Source organism: Aulonocara stuartgranti, assembly GCF_965226115.1.
Source record: "Aulonocara stuartgranti genome assembly, chromosome: 16".
In the NCBI taxonomy this organism is placed as follows: Eukaryota; Metazoa; Chordata; class Actinopteri; order Cichliformes; family Cichlidae; genus Aulonocara; species Aulonocara stuartgranti.
In genome coordinates, this window is record NC_138952.1 from 32634080 (window position 1) to 32652456 (window position 18377).

The 18377-nt window shown below is 40.5% G+C and overlaps 1 protein-coding gene across 9 annotated transcripts in view; it reads left to right on the forward strand.

The window, feature by feature from the left end:
• The window catches only part of arhgef49 (Rho guanine nucleotide exchange factor 49), a 71723-nt gene that overhangs the window by 31771 nt on the left and 21575 nt on the right, over positions 1 to 18377 (forward strand). For 4 of the 9 annotated variants that reach the window (XM_082507347.1, XM_082507349.1, XM_082507346.1 and 1 more), the window contains exon 2: positions 17914 to 18061. The gene's annotated coding sequence lies outside the window, so the exon portion shown is untranslated. Of the gene's footprint in view, positions 1 to 10488; positions 18062 to 18377 lie in introns of those variants that run through there. The other 5 variants (XM_082507342.1, XM_082507343.1, XM_082507344.1 and 2 more) reach the window with 5 other exon arrangements.

The window sequence follows — 18377 nt, forward strand, 5'->3', positions numbered from 1 at the left end:
GGGAAATTGGAAAATAAATTGAGTTGACATAGGCAGGTTTGCATAGAGATATTGATGCTGGGGAGTGGGAGAAGAGAGCTTTTGACTCGGGGCTTAAAAGGTTCACGCGAGGCTAATCATGTCTGTACCCACCGGTTAGGATGACCAAAAGGTTTCTTGGGGATAGTAATTAGCTATTTCCATCTGCCATTTATAGAAAGATACAGTCCAATGTGGTTGGCTCTTCAGCGCTAATTAAATGGTGCTTTGGTATATAGTTAGGTGTACTTAGGAAAATGAGGAAGAGTAATTATTCTAACAAAAATCAGAGAAATAAACTTAGCTGTTATTGGAGCATCTTGTGGGTGAATCTTCTGCTTGGTGCCAGTAAAGTGGGACCCACTGTGGGATGTCAAGTTTGATTTTTAGTGATGTTCACATTTCGATGGCTTGGAGCAGACAGCTAGAGTAAGAGTAAGGTGTCATGCATGCTTGTATGAATGTGTGATGGAAGTACTAGTCAAAGTATGCTATGTGTTCAACTATATATATCCATTGCAGGAACTTTGCCCGAAGACAAGGATCTTCTGGGAGTCATTGCTTTTCCACCATGAGGACTGGGGTCTAAATTATGTTCTGGGGAAATTATTTTAGCCCTCAGAAGACCTTGGCGAGGTGCAAGGACTCTAAATGTGCACCAACTTTGGGTGGATGGGGGAAGTGCTGCACTTCCACTGGCTGCATAAGATACATGCAGCATTTGGACCCACATTTTAGAAATTGTTTCTATCTAAAAAATGATGAGAACACAGCAGCAGGCCGTGCATTAAACTGCATAAATGTAAATGCACTCTCATACAATAGTGAGTTTACTGAGCATTTGAGCGTTGATGTTTGTTAGTCAGGTCTCTGTAAACTGAGGTGACAGCTGATCAATGGCTCTTCATCCTTTTCATTTCCAGTCCCAACACCCACCCGTTCAGCCCCACGTCTTTGTCTGTGCTACTAAGATACATCCCTCCAGCTCCATCTTTTCATCGCTCTCATCCCTTCTTCCTCCAAACCCCTCCTCTCCTCTCCTCTCCTCTCCTCTCCTCTCCTCTCCTCTCCTCTCCTCTCCTCTCCTCTCCTCTCCTCTCCTCTCCAGTTTAAGCCAGTCATAAGTGTGTCCTTGGCTTCCTGGGGAGCAAGAAAAGGGGCTTTACTTCCTTCCCCCTCCCCTGTTCATTTACTCCTCCTCTCACTCTCCCTATCTTTAAAAAAGGTGTTAGTCATGTGATGACATCCAGAAAAGCTTCAGCACATACAGATCCTCATAGGCGCCTGTAGGAGCCAGTCAGTCGATAATCAGGGCTCGATGTATCTCTGATGGAGCTGACAATGAGCTGACAAGAAAGGCTTATGGAAAACACTGACACCCCCCACAGCAAGGTCAGGGTTCAGCATTGATCCGGTGAAAAAGAGGCGACTGCAAGAATACATGGCTGAATTTAAAAGCAGTTTGTCTAACGTTACAGAGTCACAGAGTTTCGTTTCTGCCATGTTTTCTCCGACTGCTTGGAAAGTCGCATCTTCCAAGTCATTTCTGATTCACTGAGTCTGGCCAGTATTGTAACAGGGGCTCTTTTGCAAAGAACCAGATTTTCAACACCAGAACTTTGTAGTTTTGATATGAAATCAGTTTGTAGTCCAACTGCTGCTGACTAGTTACGCTTCAGTAAGCTCTGGTTGCAGTTCATTTGAAATAAAAATAAAGACAAATGAAATTAAATAGGGGGAACGGTCTGCAACCTATATGTCTCCAAGTATTAGGAGCCTAGTATTCATATTAATAGCATATAATTACCTTTGTCAAGCAAGTTATGTTTTTTTGGTCTGCCAGCCTGCCTGTAAACACAATAGCTCAAAGTTTTAAATGATTTCCGTTTAAAGAAATTAAAAATTTAAATTTTGCGTATGCGTACAAGGGTCTTCAAGGTCAACGTAATGATTTATTGGTCAAAAATTGACAAAAGGTCGTTTACCTTAGAGACTATGATTCTTAGAAGTGTGGTGTGGTGTGTTGTCAATATATAGAAAGTACTGTATTATCCTGTCTTCCTTCTCTCTCCCCAACCAATCACGGCAGATGGCCCCGCCCCTCCCTGAGCCTGGTTCTGCCGGAGGTTTCTTCCTGTTAAAAGGGAGTTTTTCCTTCCCACTGTCGTCAAAGTGCTTGCTCATAGGGGGTCAAATGATTGTTGGGGTTTTCTCTGTATGTATTATTGTAGGGTCTACCTTACAATATAAAGCACCTTGAGGTGACTGTTGTTGTGATTTGACGCTATATAAATACAATTGAATTGAATTGAATGACTATAAAGATTTAAAATATAACAAGGTAACTTGAGCTAAAAATGTAATAAGCTCAAGTTATTCATGTGCATGTAATTACAAATCAATTGCTGTTATTTACTTACCTCTTTTTATCTGATTTTTACTGCACTACAAGGACGGAGGTTTGTGCTCTCTGAGTGCTTCTTGTTTAAATCTTAAAACTTTTAATGCTTCTCAGCTTCTCAACTCCAAATCTTAAGAATAACCTTAAGTTTCTAAGACCAGCAGGGCATTATTGAAACATTTTTCCCTATTTTGATGTCAAAGAGGATTTTATTTTTTCTTTTCCAAGCAGCTGCCTGTAACAGAGTGGGTGAATAAAACATGGCACAATCTGTTTATCTTCCTCTGACTGACAGGATGATTTAGAAAAAAAGTGCTCTCTTTAAAAAAAACTCTAACTGCCTTCATCATCAATGTCCATTCCTCTTTTTCAACATCCACCTTCGTCCTCTCTTATCCCCCTCTCTCTCATGATTCCTGGTGATTGGGAGGGGGTGAGGCATGCAGCCATCTGCTGCCCAGCAAATCCTCTCCTGCCTTATCAGCCTTAATTTGTTTATTAACGCCACTCCTGGGACAGCAGCGATACCTCTATCTCTCTTATCCCATCAATCTCTGCTCATCTTCCTCTCTATAGTCACCTAAGCTCTCCGCCTCTTTTCTCCTCTGTGAGCTTTTATCAGATGTTCCTCTTCCACTCAGTTTAGGCTCTTCAGCTCTGCAACTGTTTGCTCCCTTTATTTTACCTGGTAGCATTCATTTTTTCTTCTGTTTGTCTACGTCTGCCTTTTTCTCCCAGAAGACAGATTGTAGGAATGAGGTCAGAGACTGTGTGTTCGTGTGTCTGTGTGCAAGTGAGCATATGGATGTGGATATGAATGTAAGGCGACTGTTGAGGTTTTGTTTATGTAGGTGTTGCTCTTGCTGATGTCATTATGATCCCCTGCAGAAAAGACAACGGACACAGGAACATACCCTGGGGATAGGTGTGTGTGTGCATGCGTGTGTGTGTGGACCTTTCATTGAACCTGGCTACTGTCATATTGTATTTCTATGGAATCTATGTTTGCCCACACTACATCACTAGATAGTTTACTTTACTGCATATTCTTTTATCATATTTTCTTGCCTCGGGAAGTAATTAGAGATTAAAGGTTTACTCTAGCAACTCCTAGATCTTTGGGGACTGCTTTGTTTTCCTGGAGCTTAGATATTTAGCTGTTTTTTGTTATTTAACTCAGATGTGAAAAACGAGAATTTATGTATATTTTATTATTTGGTCAGCTACTTGATACTGTTTAGTAACCTTTAAAAATCCCGAAACACACATACACAAAACTGTAACTGTAACTTTAAAAATGCAAATAATTTGTGAGTAGTGCGAAGTATTTTATTACCAATACAGGAGAAAATCTCTTCAAGTGGAACTAAAATTTATTTCAATAAAATTAGATTTTGATATTGAGAAGACACAAAAAGTGGGTGGGGTGGTTGTGGGTATCAAGGGTCTCACAAACAACACATTATTATCCCACAAGAGATTTTGAAAAAGGAAGTCTGATGGAAAATGTCTGCTTCTTTGATAAAACTGGGAATTTAACATGTGCAACTGTCAGCGTCCAATTAAAGTTGAATGGGTGTGCACTGATGAGTTGAAGCTTAACATTCACTGTGTGGATAGGCTGATAAAACATTCATTAATTTAAAATACTTTGGCCATGCAGTTTGGGGTGAACTTTGGTACCACTCTAATGCTACAGTTTTTATGAGCTTCTGGCTGCAACTGCAGCCGAGGCTTACGCTGCTACTTTGTTTCTCAGCGAGGGAGTAAAAGCAGCTATCCTGCTGTGCTTTTTCGCTTCGCTCATGTATGACACAGACATTTATGGTTAATTCAACTTTCTTTCTTATGTCACAGTATTTAGTTGGATGACAAAAACACTTATAAACAGTGTTTATAAGCACTTAACAACAGGATGATGTATACATGTAACAATGATATATGTATACATATAAGATAAGATAAGATAAGATAAGATAAGACTTTATTAATCCCACAGCGGGGAAATTTGTGCGTTACCTCACCTGAGCTGAGGTAACGCACAAATTTCCCCGCTGTGGGATCAGATAGCAGAAGAAAAATACAAAAAAAATACAACAAATACAAATAAGTAAGATAATGCACTATATACAACAGTATGTTATTATGGATAGAGAGTTGTAAAAATGTGCAAGACATAAATGTAACTATTCTACCATTACTATTACTATATAAGTAATAGATATCTATAAGTATAGACATGTACACACGCACACACACATGTACACACTAAATGTACATATGTATACATATACATACACATATACCTGCACACGTCCATACATATAAAAGGTGCATTATGCATGAGTTGTGACCGTCGATGTCCACAATGTCCAGTGACTCATGACTGAGGAGCTAAAGAGTGTAACTGCATATATACAGTACTGTGCAAAAGTTTTAGGCAGGTGATTAAAAAAATGCTGTAAACAAAGAATGTTTTCAAAAATGGAAGTGCGACTCATTCATTTTCATCAAGCAACAAAATGCAGTAAATTAACCAAAGAGAAATTTAAATCAAATCAAGATTTGGTGTGACCACCCTTTGATTTCAAAACAGCATCAATTCTTTTAGGTACACTTACAAACAGTTTTTGAAGGAACTCGGCTGGAGAACTAACTTGGAGAACTAACTACAGATCTTCTGTGGATGTAGGCTTCCTCACATCCTTCTGTCTCTTCATGAAATCCCAGACACCCTTGATGATGCTGAGATCAGGGCTCTCTGGGGGCCATCCCATCTCTTCCAGTACTTCTTGTTCATGTTTATGCTGAAATGAGTTCTTAATAACTTTGGCTGTATGTTTGGGGTCGTTCTCATGTCTCAGAATACATTTGGGTCAAATAAACATTCATTTATATTTCTGAAAGCATTCTTTGTTTACACCTGCCTAAACCTTTTGCACAGTACTGTAGACTTATTTGTCTTCTTTGCAAGCTACATATAATCCTGTTTAGTTTTAGAAACAAAGTTTAACCTGCACACTGTTTGTTTGATGTTGACATGGTCAAAAACATACATGTTTAACCTGTAATTTTAAAAAGAGACATTTAAGGGAGATAGTACGTGCATTGATTTCATTGGTCAATAATTGAAGATCCAAATATATATATATATATATATATATATATATATATATATATATATATATATACTGGAACATATTGGCTAAAATCAAGTGAATTGGAAATTATGATAAATATTGTTTTAATGTATGTGCTGTATGTGTGACCGACATGAATGAAAACATTAGTTCATTAAAAACATGGTCATGTAGCTATTTCATTGACGGGATGTAAAATATTGATTTAGCCTTCACGTCTCAAAAGTAAAGCCATCGTGACAGTGGCGTAAACCTGCTTTCAAACAAAATCCTGCAGGTGACAACTCCCTTGAATGAATTACGGTTGTAGCTTAACAACAACATCAAATACTTTGGCTACGCCGATCTTTTGTATAAAGTTTTTGTAGGTTGGTGTCTAGTTGGTTGTTCAGCTGTTGATTGGTGGTCACATTTTACCTGCATTTCTGAGCTTTGAATGAAAAAATGGAATAAAATGTGTCTCGATGAAGAAGACAGTATCCTAGGCTTTTACCCGTTTCATGCTGGAGTAGTCTGCAGCTTGGGTGTGCCTCTCAAAAACAAACAACTAAGGAAGATGATGAAAAACTGGAAGAATCAACAGCGATAGCTGGCAGTGCAACGTGGGTTCAATGCACTGTTTGTAGTCTGTTATAGATCTGAGAGTACTGTGTACTCCTCACAGAAACAAAGAACGCAAAGTTGTTTTGTTCTTTTGATTCCAAATGGTGCATCAGAGTTGCAGCCTTGGGCAAGCTGTCTCATGCGCAAACACTAACTCATTAATTCTCTGCATCACTTAAATGTCAGCATTTCCTCCCTGCTTTACACAAAGCTTACTTATGACATCATGTTCTGTCTCTGTTTCTTGGCTCTCATTTGTTCATTCATCATGTAACACAGATCAGCAGTGATGATGGGCGCGCTTCATTTCTCCTCCTCAGAGGGAAAGATCTCATGTTCATCCAAAATCCTCTTTGTAGATCAGAACTTTAAATTGCCACACGGGTTCATAATCACCGTAGTGCAGCTTCCCAGTTAAAAGGGATGTACTGGAGTTTGATCTCGTATCTGTAGGGTGTGTGTGTTTGTGTGTGTATGCTGAGCCTTCACATACCTGTGGCTCTAAAGGTTAGCTTTGTATACCCGTGGTTATGGATACCATCAATTTGAGAGATCTGTGACGCTCCGTGAGTCAATGGGAGAGGCTGGCTGCGGCATGATAGAAAGCCACTCTGCTGATTGGCTAACACACACAAACATATATATATGAAAATAGATCTTACCTTCTTTAAGCTTCACTCTTGAGTCTGCCTATTTTTTATCACAGCTTATTTTCCTCTGCAATCACCAGGTAATTACATGGCTTGTTGCTTCATCAATTAAACATGCGCGTCTGACACGCAGACTTACAGTGTAGCACAATATTGATCACACCATTTTTTGATATGACAACACGAGTAAAGTGCTGACTATTTTCTAATTGAGATTGTTATTTTAGCTGTTAGTTATTGTCTTTTTATTGCGCCTTCATTCTCAGAGGCAGCAGGCTCTCTAGAAAAGAACACTGTTTAAATGAATAGTGTATAAAATGTAATTAATCAGCCCTTCGATTTGATTTAACGCAGCGCCCTGGATATAACACAGAAACACACATATGCAGCAGATGAAACTACAAGGTAAAGACCAATCAACAGGCAAAAAAATCCAATAAAATAACACAGTAAAGCTAAACAGCGCCCCTTTAAAGATAACAGCCAGTGCTTTTTCTCAGTGGAAACCCGTCTCGTATCACTTCAAAGCGCCAGTCTTTCCAGATCATTTTATCTTTATTACAAGCCCTCATATCACACGATAGCTGCGGTCATCATTTGCATTATTGCTCCTTTGAACTGTCTCTCTTCAGCGGAAAAGACTTCCTCTTTTGTCCTCTTTGAATACGTGCACATCTGCTGTGCGGCTCATGGAAAACCTCATGCAAAAGAAGCAAAGTGTTTGCTCTCAGGTCATCTGCCGCCTGTATTATTCATCTGCAACATTTCCACCTCCCAACACATGAAATATGAATGAGACCGAGATGACCTGGAACCACTGAAGACGCAGTGCCCAGCAGGGCAGTTTGACTTGGAGGGGCGCTTTAATGCCACTCTGCAACTTATATTTGATGTTTAGTAATGTTCTAAACTCATTCAAATGGATAAAGATTTTTTTGGACAAAACCGCCAAGCCAGTCAATTTGGTGGTCAAACAGTGTGTCTGCAACAAACAGGGTGATAGGAGATATGTGCTATGTAAGAAGAAGCTTAATGGAGAATTTCGCCAACTAAAACTAACTAGTAAAAAACTGGGGGATAATCTCTTTGCAACAGTCCTATCAATTATAACAAGACATGCAAATCGAGGCTCAAATTGCATCTACACCCTGCACATAGTTGGAGAGGAGCAGGAAGATACGAGTATCTGTGCTCAAGGACTTATTTTTTGCAATATTTTCACTCTAGCATTTTTATCACACGTTCAACTTTGACAGCCAGCATCCTTCCTGTGCCCATTGTGCTGCCATCATAATCAAATGCATTTTTTTTCACTTGCTGTTAAAACGTTTTAAAACCATTTCCCGCTGATGCTCGGCGCCCAGCCGGCCTGCTATAAAAACAAAGTGCACTTCTTATTTTTACATATGTAGCCCAAAATAACCGTTTTCAGATTCCTGCGGAGACGAGCACTCAGCAGCTGTAGTAAAACTTCTCTACTGTACAGCTCTTCATATCTCCACAGAGACCTGTAGTCCACACACATACCACAGTCATTCTGCCTAATTAGAGGTACTCTTCCACACTTCCACCTTTTGATGTTGCCTGTGCTCGGAGCCTCGCGGGCTCCCCCGCCCACTCCCTGGCCTCCCCTCCCTCTGATGAGACTAGTAGTATAGGTGTTGCTGACAGTGCCCCCGGGTGGTGCCTCATTAACCCACATTTCAGTGGCTGATGGTAAACAGAGAGCCGGGGGGGGGGGGGTTTAGTCTGTTTGTGGGAATGCGTCTGAGATGTAAAATGGAAATGCTGAACGATGCTTTTGAAGATACTCTTCAGCTTGTGCATACCAGGATGTTTTTTTTTCTTTGAAAAACCATTTATATTTATTTTACATCACCCAGTTCCCCATGTTATTGTCAAACTAGTCTATTGTAATGATGTATTCATTTACGGCTGGAAGCTGGAGCTTAAAGATTGGAAAGGCATGATTTCTGCTTATTCATTCTAAATCCCTAAGTGGAAAAAGCCCACAGGATGCTGCTTGGCTACTATTAAGCCCCAAAACATTTAGTTAAATAAACAAATCCACCGTTTGAAAGTCTTTGAAGAGGTTAAATGTTGTATCGTGTTGCAATCTGTATCTGCAAGCCTACAGGTGCCATTTTCCCATTCGTCACAGGTCATCATTTCTCTTTGCTGATGAGATGGAAGCAAACGTAGAGTCTTTTTGCAGCTTAACTACCAACAGTGTAGTCTGAGGTGTGGGTGGGTCATGCTAGTATCAGCTGGCACAGCTTTAAGCTTCTAGCTTCAAGCAGGGTAAGGATCAGTTTACAGAAGCTTGGCTACCTCCTCCTCACATTTCTAGATGCTTTTTTCCTCTTAATCATGTAGTTGTCACCCCCAGTGGGAGCTGACTCAATTGCACATCTTACCTGGAGCCTCAAAAGAGATATTTTATTTTCAAAGAATTATGACACATCCAGTCGTATTTGATGTGGAAAACTGGTTGAGATTCCCTTGAAAGAATACGTTGAAGCTGGAAGAAGAAACTGGAAAACACTCCACTGAAAACCTCTGTGGATTAGAGCTGATGTTTTTCTTGTTGTGTGTTGTGAGTGAAACGATTTGAAAGGACCGAGGTGATGAAGCTGATTCCCCAGGACATCACTGCTGAAAAGCAGACTCCTTTTCTAAGTAGTGTTTGTTTACTGTTGTTTTACCTCAAACCTCATGATATAGCGCAAGAAAATTTTAAGTAATGATATTTCTGATAATACAGAAAAAAGTCAACATTTTCTTGCTGCAGCATTTAAAAGTAAGTGAAGGTTATTTAATTATAACACGGCAATAAATCTTGGGCAGAGACAGCACAGTAGGTAGAGCACTCACCCCATGATTGGAAGCTCAGGGGTTCAAATCCACCAAACAGCTACCCTGAGGTACCCCTGAGCAAGATACCGTCTCTACGCACTGCTCCCCGGGCGCTGTATTGGTGGCTCCCCACTGCTTCACAGGGTGAATGGGTTAAATGCATCCATCCATCCATTTGCTTCCACTTATCCTTTTCAGGGTCGCGGGGGGCGCTGGAGCCTGTCATAGGGCAAGAGGCGGGGTACACCCTGGTCACCAGTCTGTCGCAGGGCCAACACACAGGGACAGACAACCATTCGCACTCACATTCACACCTAGTGGCAATTTGGATTATCCAATTAACCTATCCCCACAAGCTGCATGTCTTTGGACGGTGGGAGGAATCCGGAGTACCCGGAGGGAACCCACACAAACACGGGGAGAACATGCAAACATGTGCGGCAACAGTGCTAACCACCGTGCTGCGTTGGGTTAAATGCAGAGGACAAATTCCCTGGGGGATTAATGAAGTGTACAAAAAAGCCACTTTTTACTACAAGCCTCATCCAAGCACTTTTGTCGCTTTGTGTAACATTAACACACACTTACACTCAGATTCATGCATCAAGGGCCATTTGGGATTCAGTATTTTGCTCTAAGAATACTTTAACCTCCTAGGTTGTGGACATCACATTTTGGGTTATTTAGGGCCTGATATCCACTTACGAGGACATTATACTGCTACTATTCTAGAAACATTTTAAACGAATATCGTCATATGTGGCTCTCATTTTTCTTAGAAGCAAAAATTTGGTAAAAAATAAAAATCTGGTAATTCTTTGTTTTTACATTCATCAGGTCCCAATCAGCCCAAATATCAAAGAGAAAATCAAAATGCATGCCATGGAAGAGTTCGGGTCTTAGGAGGTTAATATGCAAACAGGAGTAGTTTGGGAATCAGACTGCAGATCTTCCAATTTTTAGGTGACCCGCTCTACCGCCTGACTCACAGCCGCACCAGTGATACAGCACAAGCTAAGTATAAGCACACAAGTAGCCTGGGTAGTGTTTTATCTTGAAATTTAAAGTAAAAGTACAAAGTTTACATTTTTTACACTTTAATTTAACAACAACTAAAGTTACTTAACCTTAAGCCTGCATTATAATGCAGCTAGCCAGAGCAGCTAGCCAGAGCAGCTAGCCAGAGCAGCTAGCAATGCTCATCGTTTGTTTACTTTTGGGTTGTACATCATCAGCTGCTAGCATCTCCTCCTTTGTAGCCTGGTTGTACATATGTTTCTGCATCAAGTGGTGAAACAGGTTTGTTGTTTCCACCTTCAGCAGCTTTTCAACCGTTTTCTTGCCTATTTTTTAAAGCACTGTGCTTTGTTGAAGGTTGTAGAGGCTCCCTTTATAGGTATTGAATCCTCACCTGAGGCTCTTGCTTTCAGACATGATATGACATTATGACACTTTGTGATTACATGAAAATTTATACTATTATTATTGCGATTGCTATGATATGGCACAGCAGTATCAAACATATTAGCAACATACTTATTGTGCTGTTTCTTTACAATTTCAAATTTTTCCCCTAAAATGGGATTAAGAGGTATAGTTTCTTGAGAGGATTTCAAGTCAACAAATTACATTAAAATGTGCTTGATTAATATTTTGTCCTTAAAAAGTTGATCCAAATTTTCTGTAACGGTTCAAAGTCCACTGCACATGTTCTCAGACAGGAAAAGACTACGTTTTCCACGAGGCTGCTCACACTCAGTTCCATCCAGACCCTTATCTTCTTTCTGTGATTAGAATTTCTTCAGCCTCCCTCTTCATTGCTTTAATTTGCATCTAAAACCATTTAGTAAACTAATCCTTCTAATAGAAGTAAATGTATAGACTCTGATCCCTCAGTGCTCTTCCCTCTTCTCTGTGCATCCTCCCCCTGACAGGAGAATGAGAGGCACTTCACTTCATTAGGTTACTAGTTTCTTATTACCTGCTGAGCCCCGCGCAGCCCTCGTCTTGCAATGTGTGTGTGTGCCCTGTCTGTCTGTCAAAGCAATGAACTCTAATAGTCTCAAATGTAAGGTGACTCATCTGGAATGAGCCATTGTTCTTGATTACAAATAAGACTGGGACCTCCATTATTTATTTCTACTGTTTTTATATATGAGAAACACAGTATATTTGATTTTCCATCATATCAGATGAAAAAAGTTTTAATTGATTCATTTTATATTCATTTTACCACACAGATTGCACTGAAACTCCTTTGTGTTCATGCCTCGAAATGCTTGCCTGCAAGTCAGAGTCTAAAATGAAACATTTCGATCATGTTGTTAGAATTAAGTTCTTTTTCCCAGATGAATTTCCTCTCTGGCTCAATCTTGCTTGTGTGCATTAATCTAAAATTGAAATGGCGGTCAGATGTTTCTTACGTAAGACACTGCAGATAAGCATCTCGATCAATGGACTTTAACGCAGAGGCCAGATTGCTCTGGAGGATTGAAGCTTGCTGTGAATCGACAGTTACAGGGATAGAGACGTAAACTGGTGGATCAGTGCATGGCTTACAAAGACAGAGGGCAGGCGAGCAGGAAAAGCATCACATCCAGGTCGCTTATGCAAAACTAGAGGCACATATGATGAATATTTCAAAAAGCAATGAGGTGTGTTTTGTTTTAACTCAGCCTGATTCATCACTGCCTCACAGTTGAGCTGCAGTTTGTTTAAAACGATTGCTGATTTGCCTAAATGTGTAAGGAAACTGTTATCGTGCCATAGCTTTCTTTATTTAGACAGACAACTTTTACCCAACCACCTCACCCACTTAAAAGAGGACAGAGGCAGTGATATTGTACACTTAGCATTTGGTGGTGATTTATTACTTATGAGCTTTCTCAGACTGCCTCACATTTACAAAGTCTGCTCCCTTGGTCACCGTGGAAGTCATTGTTGTTGCAGGCAGCTGTTATTGCGGCTTCAGAGGTCTCTAAAACGGAAACCAGTCGGTCGTATTTCAGTGCCGCTTGTGAGTGCTGCCTTTGGGCTCGTGTAAAGTGAAATATCACAGCAGCCGCCTGTGTTGGAGCTGTATTGGAGTCTAGGCTGCGTGCTGGCACACAGTGTGTGGACAGCAGTCTGCCATTTTCTGCCACACGCTGAGTTGCAAGCGCAGTGTGTCTGTACATTCAAGTGCATGTGCACTCCCACGCATTTGAAGTACTCTAAGGCGCTGCACTGGCTTGGCTTAGAAGACATGAAGATATATTTGAATCTGGCTTTGTCTGTTTTTTTTTTAATCGTTTTGTGCACAACGTTTTTTTTACTTTGTCAAAACAATCTTCGTGCAGTGTCTTGACTCAGCGCCACAGCTGATGTGAAGCGCAGCGTAAAGGACAACAAACACAAACAGATCTAATTGACTGTGAAAGTTGTCTTCAGAAGTTTACTGCCACAGCGCATCCAGCAATGACTGAGCTGATTTAAGTCGCTGTTTTTCAAAAGCATCTTCCAGATTTTCACATTCTGCTCCTTAGGTGACTGTCAAAAAGCCTAATTTTGAAGTTTTGAAACCAGTTTGGCCAGTGCGCACAGAGGTAATCGGAAAAAGTTGAATTTATCAGTCTCCATTTGTCTCACCGTGTGCCCTTGCTTGGCCTCGCTGTGCGCTCTGGCAAGTCTGTCACTCTCCTGCGGTGCCTTCCTGCAGCGCTTTCCAGCTGTGCTAACGCTGGCTTGCCTTCATTTCACACAGCACAGACCTTCTGATTCAGACACCTGCTGAGACGCAGCACACTTTGGCAGCAGGTAAACCTTTTCATGCCGTGTCAGGTTTAAGGGTGTTTAAATATTGTTTTCCCAGTCAGCCCGACCACCTCACAGAACGCTTGAGGGAATCTTTTCATAGTTTTTTTAGACACCATCAGGACGTGAGGACCTTGATGTAACTTCCGTTTCTGAATGACAAATTTAAGTAAATTTTCTTAATGCCTTAAGTTTCAAAGTTAGGTAATTAAATCCACGACAGCAGCAGCACCATTACCCTAAATGATTTTAGCATGCTTGGAATGTGTAGATTTTGTTGATATCATTAGAAACTCCTGATTTCTAAAGGCTGGGCATTGGTATTATATTGGACTACAATATATATTATAGCTTTTATGACGCTTTTCTGACCCACTACTTTGCTTATAAACCTAGAATAACATATATATTATATTAATTCTACACCAAGTCAGCCACAATATTAAAACCACTGACATGTAAAACTCTGATCATCTCGTTACAACACAATATTGTTTTAGGAAACCTTAACTGCTGGCATTCATGTGGAAGCTACTTTGAAAATCTAAGCACAATCTGCCTAAAGACTGTTGGAGATGAAGCATTTGCCCTTATTTGATGAGGCTCTCCCCAACGTCAGTGGACCTCCTCAGCCCAGCAGGACAGTGCACTGGACATTTCCCAGGAACAGCTCGACAAAAGATCTAACGCACTGACCTGGCTTCCAGACTTCCCCAATTACAATCCAATCGAGCATTTGTAGGATCTACTGGAACAAGCACAATCTAAGGAAGGCTCCATCCGGCAAACCACGGGACCCAAAGGATCTGGTGCCAACGTCCCGGTGCCAGATACAGACCGCGCCCTAGTGAATGCCCCGATGGGTCAGTGCTGTTTTAGTGGCACATGAGGGACCTACAGTGCTCTAGTGTTTTTGCCTATTGGTGTGGAACATAGCAAAGGCACAAAGAGTAAAAAAGGGAGCTGCCAGACTCCCCAAAATGTCAAATCTGTAGCTGCCTGATTTTTGATGGCAGAATTTCTTGCATCTTGTGGATAAGGTTTGCAAGAATGAAAAGCTAATTATGCTGGAGTCTGAGCTATCGCCCTACTAGCAGTACAGGTCTGTAAGCAAAGAGTTTTTAGGACGCCTGCTGCAGTGTATTATATTTAAACCCTGAAAAATCTAGTCACAGATTCAGTGCTAACTGCTTATTATTCTAATTCAGTCAAAATGAGGCCTTAATTACTGACAGGAAGTGTTTTATTGTGTTATGATGCATTAGAGGCACATGTGACAAAATCATTGTAGATTTTAAACCAGTTTTGTTAGCTACATTTAGCTACATCTTTAATGTTTTTTAAAAACCATTGGCAAATTACTGGAATACACCGGGCAGGGTTGTGTTTAGTTCGGGCTTCAATGTGGTCACTGGAGACCAATCACATCTGCTTAGGACAATGCTTGGAATCCCACCAAATGTGGCACCCTGCTCTGGGTGGTATAAATTATATGACTAACAATGTAACTCAAATTTTTGGCAGAAGTTGCATTAGATTGTACAGAGCAGATGAGGAGGGCACGGAATAAGATAAGAAACTGCACAGTGAATACAGCCAGTTTTCAAAATAAAAGACTCAGGTGCAGACTGTGTGCTTTGCCTCTGCAATGCTCCTGTGGTGCTTTAAGCTAATATTTGTGTTGTCTTGTGCTGGATAAACTTTTATTGTTGTGTTTTTTAAAATAGATCACTCTTGTCAGCAGCAGGGATCCTGTTTTCCCTTTTTTTGAATCAAGATGGTTCTGATTCCTGAAAACATGACAGCAACCAGAATATGTTTACATCCTTTAATGTATCTGTTTTGTGATGAACTCATGGCATTTTCAGGAAATGTGAGCACTGAGGTGTGTGAATTAGTGTCAAGCTGAGAGGTTGCCAGACAGGCACACACATATATAAATAAACACACAAAGATGGACACACACACATAAATACACACCTGCACACAGATCTGGATGAGATAGACAGGCACAGTCTGCATGTTTGTAGGGAACACTAGGAGGTGTCAAAAACCACGAGCACATTATTATCACCTCTTCTACTACCGCACAGGATCTGAAAGACATCCAGCCTTCATCATTCAGACACATACGCACACACACACAAAGAAAGAGAGATGAGTAATAAGACAGCCTACTCTGTCTGCTCAGAAACACTTCTGCATAGTTTAGGAGGTTCAGAAGCACCCATGAGGAGAGGATGAATGAAACGGGCTGGAACAGCAGGGAATTGGCTCAGTGATTTAAATGCTCGCTGGATAAAGACAGAAAAAAGAAATAAATAAATGGGTCACTTCAGTCAGTGGCGATAACCAATTTCTCATTCCCTTTCTGTAAAGCCTATCGGTTTCAGTGGGATTGTCAGAGCAGGGTTATTCCATGAGCAAAAAGGCAACGAGAGAGGGAGTATGTGTCACCCACTGTTTCGCAGTACTGAGCTTAATTCTAAGCATTCAAATCTGTTTGAAATCTCCACATCTGGGGACAAACAAAATGTGAATGAAAAAGCTGCATCATATTTGCCGGGAGGACCAGGAGCCTGTGTAGAGGGGGAGTGGGAGAAAAAAGGAAAAAAGGGCGGATCTACCCAAGTCCCTGCCAATCATCCAGCACTCCTGGGATGGAGGAGGGGAAGTGTGGGGTGGGGTTCATTTCTAAATGACAGCCACTTGTCACAGCTTTGGAGCCAAAGCACTCTTCACTTCCCCGCATCCTGCAAGGGGCAAGGGGGGGAAAGGAGACTGGGTGGGTGCTAACGTCAGAAATCATGTGACCTGAGCTTTGCATGAGTCTCTGGTAGATTTTCTCATCATGTGGTTGAAGATGGTGGAGGTGGATGGAGGTTTAAACAGAAGAGCTGGGGTTTAACACAAGGTGGGCCGAGGCTTTTTTCTGTTTTATTAGACTTTGTTCTGCATCAGGCCTGCAGATTCATTCATCCCAGTCTTAGATGTGTGTTATCAGGTCAGTCTCTGTTGTTTTTGGCCTGTTGTCCTAGATTACGTTCATGTCTGCTGGGTAGTAGTAATGTATGGAATTTACGTCATTTGCTTCACTGCTTTTATTGTTAGCTTTACTGCTCAAAAAATACCCATTACTTGAAAAGCAACTGGAGGCTGGTGTAGTTGCAAAGTGTTGTACGGTGGTTCCACACTGGATGCTGAAGGTTAACTAAACTTTGAGGTGCTTTGTTTGGTATGTTGTTGTGTGCAGATTCAAATATATTTACATGATACTGTTGAGACTGTTTCTTAATATATATTGTTATGTCATTATAATAGTGTTTCTTGATAAGGGCCCACAATATTTCAGGATCATTTTAAATAATCTTATTTAATTTGATTAATCGTTTGTGTTTGCTAAATGGATATTTAAACTTCAAAGTTTAATTTTACACTGAGGCTTCAAAGTAGGTCCAACCAGTATGGGTTTCCTCTCTTACTACACTGTAACTAATTGCTATAACAATGCACAAAACTGCATGTCCGTCTTTGTGAATACGCTTGACTTTTTTGAATTTTGACCCATTTGAGAAAAAAATATAGACAGAAAGCTATTTCACAATAACACGGTACATTACCTTATTTTCCTTGAGTACACCTGTAATTTATCTGAGCAAAGTTATGCTGCTTCAGTTCCTCAGTTAGTTTGTTAAATGCTTAATTGAAGTCATTAATTTAGTGTTATGAGGGTTATTTCACAGTACTTTGAATCATTTTATAATAATACATTGTTTATTGAGATTACAGGAGCATTAAAATACCATTCTCATAATAAGCAAAGAGCTGACAGTATTAAACTGCTAAGCTTATATGTCACCCATCACAGTGATGTAATATTTTTTTATTGGAAGAACCTGTTTTTGCAGATTACAGTAGTTTAAGTGTAAAATAACAGTATGTTGCTGGCAAATCCAGCTGTCTGGACCTAACATTGAAAATTAACAGAAAAATGTTTTAAATTGTGATTTCTAATGAAAAATAATTACTGTATAAATTGTCCTTTTGTAAATATATATTTATATATTATATATATATTCTCCTCAGAGTGTTTTTGAGGAAGTCCATGAACGACCCCTAACTGATTAAACACACACATGTTCTTGTGATGTGCGTAATTCAGGATGCTCTCTCCTGTCAGACGAACACTAATTATGTAATTGACTCAACATCTAATTCACTCTAAAAAGGAGGACTCGGTTTGTTTTACAGTATCAGGATACATCTGCTATTCAAGCCTGAAGTCTCTGATGCCCATTGTGTTTCTCTCCTTTACTAGCAGACCTTACATATAGCTGCACCTGGCAGAGCAATCGTGTTTTTTTACTCCAAGAGTTTATTATTATATTTAGAAATGGCAGCTTATTGATTGATGTCCTGTTTTTCTTGCTTTTCTCTCTCTGTTAACTTGTAGCTCAGGGCCACGTCTGTCTGGCTCATTGGACGCTCCAGACGGATAGCTGTGCTGAGGGGAGTCTGAGAAGAGGAAGCTGGGCACTGTGGGATCTGAGCCAATGACCTGTAGGAGGAGGGAAGCAGCATAGAGAGTTGATTAAAATGGGGTAAGTTTAGAAGATCAGACAGCATGCTGCCAGCAGGAACTGTTGGCTGAAACAAGAGGATTTCGCTCCAGAACTGATCCTTGCAACATGATGCTCACTGTTAGGTAAACTCTGCCCGATCAGAGTGAAAAGCAGATGTGCTGACAGCAGAATAAAGACACGCTTATAACACACTGATGATGTGTTTGCACATAGGCACAAATAGAGTTGTGGTCTTTTCACAGCAGCGACTTACTGCCATACACTTTATGTTTAATTGGAAAATCTTGCAACTCACAGAGTGAAGGTTTTATGCTAGATTTTCTTCAATCGTGCC